Genomic DNA, 1,972 nt, shown 5'->3' on the forward strand with positions numbered 1-1,972 from the left:
CAATGTGCAGTATGAGAAAAATATGGTGTTTTTTGAAAATTAAACCATGTAAACCTGTTCTGGTACAACCCCTAAATAAGATTTTGAACCTGAAAATGGGCATAATACCACCTCTTTAAGTAAAAAAAAAGTTAACAATTGTTTCATTTCTATAAATGCAGGGACATTTTCATGTGTTTGGTTCTATGCAAACTCAGCTATAAAAACTTCCCATCAGGCTGTCAGTGGAGTCCACAGCACGTCACTTTCAACATAAACCATGTTTTCTGTAGCTCTGCTGCTGCTGTTTGCACCTGGATGTGAGTCTCTCTGGATTTGTCAAAGTCAGCAGTTCTTCTTTTGCAGTATAAATTGATCATTTGTTACAAAACATTGGTCAAGTGTGAACAGGGGTTACGTACTGTAACCCAGATTTAACCCGGATTCTATGAGTATAGGCGCAGCCCTCTAAGGCTATCGCTATTGGGTTTACCCCTTCCGCGCGCCTGCGCGGCACTGAGAATTGAGAACCAAGGTCCAGTGAGGCCTTCAACTTAGAGGGCTGCGCCTATACTCCGGGTTACAGTACGTAACCCCTGTTCTATTTCGTATAAGCTTTGCCCTCTAAGGCTATCGCTGTTGGGTTAGAGGCGAAGCAGGATGAGTCAATGCCTCACTGGCCCATATGACTTTGCCCCGTGCTCCACCGCCGGCGTTTCCTTTTCCCGTGAGTTCCTGGTCTCCCACCCAGACAAATTCTCCGGTGTTTTGGGCACGTGTGACGGCTTCCTGGTACAGTGCGCCCTGGTGTCTAAGAGGCAACCAGTAACCTTCCAGTCCAATGAGGCCAAAATCTGTTATGTCACAGGGCTGCTCCGCGACCGGGCCCTGGCCTGGTATGCAGCGGTCAGCGAGGGTCAGCCCCATGTCCTCTCCTCCTACTCCTCCTTCGTGGAGGAGATGCGGAGAGTCTTCGATCACAGACTGTTTAAGGGGAAGGGAGGCGCCTGGACGCCTTCTCTCCCTCCACCATGGCAATTGGAGCGTGGTGGAGTACTCAGTTGACTTCCATATTCTGGCGGCCAATTCGTCCTGGAACAATGAGGCCCTTCGGTGCATGTTCCTGGATGGCCTCAACAATCGCATTAAAGACCTGTTGGCCGTTAGGGACGCGCCAGGGGGCCTAGATGCTCTGGTCGAGGTCGCTACCGACCTGGCTAATCGCTTGCGAGAGAGGGACCGCGCCACTTGCGGCTCCTCCACCTCCCGCTCATGCCTCACACCGTCTCGGGCCGCTGTCTCGCCGTACCACTTTACCACTGCCCCATTGCTCTCTACCTCACCATCTCCCAAGCCCATGCAGTTAGGCCACACCCACCTCTCCCCGCCGGAAGAGCGCAAACGGCGTCGCCTCGCCGGTGAGTGCTTTTATGGGTTGAAAGCCCGGCCACGTCGTGTCAGCTTGCCCCGTGCGCCCGAAGGTGTCAGCTCGCCAGTAGGGTTGGGGCTACTGGCAAGCCGAGTTCCCTCGCCCCACCCTCGAACTCTGCTCGATGCCTCCCTCTCCTGCGGGAGTGGTCCCCTAGGTCCCTCTTGACGCCCCCATTCACGCCATGGGCCTCTACAGCCAACCCCTCACCACCGTCACCTATCGCACCCCACGAACACCCCTCGTCACGTCCGGCAACCACCACAAGTCCCTCGCTTTTCCACCTGATCTCCTCCCCTGCCACTCCTCTGGTCCTCTTGGTCTCTCTTGGCTAGCCACCCATAACCCTAACATTGACTGGTCGCGGGGGAAGATCAGGAACTGGAGCTCCTTTTGTCATGTTTCCTGCCTCCTGTCTGCTCGAGCCCCCGGTAATACTACCCGGCCTGACCCACCTTCCGTCCCTCTCGACCTATCTGGTGTCCCACACGTCTACCACGACCTCGCTCAAGTTTTTGGCAAGGACCAGGCTCTGTCTCTACCCCCCCCCCACCGCCCCTATGA

The 1,972-nt window shown here is 54.8% G+C and overlaps 1 gene segment (V, D, J or C); it reads left to right on the plus strand.

Annotated features, from left to right (window-relative positions):
- Positions 1–1,972, plus strand: part of LOC123987048 — a 30,129-nt gene that overhangs the window by 5,091 nt on the left and 23,066 nt on the right.

The sequence above is a fragment of the Micropterus dolomieu genome, linkage group LG02 (genome assembly GCF_021292245.1).
Source record: "Micropterus dolomieu isolate WLL.071019.BEF.003 ecotype Adirondacks linkage group LG02, ASM2129224v1, whole genome shotgun sequence".
NCBI classification, from domain to species: domain Eukaryota; kingdom Metazoa; phylum Chordata; class Actinopteri; order Centrarchiformes; family Centrarchidae; genus Micropterus; species Micropterus dolomieu.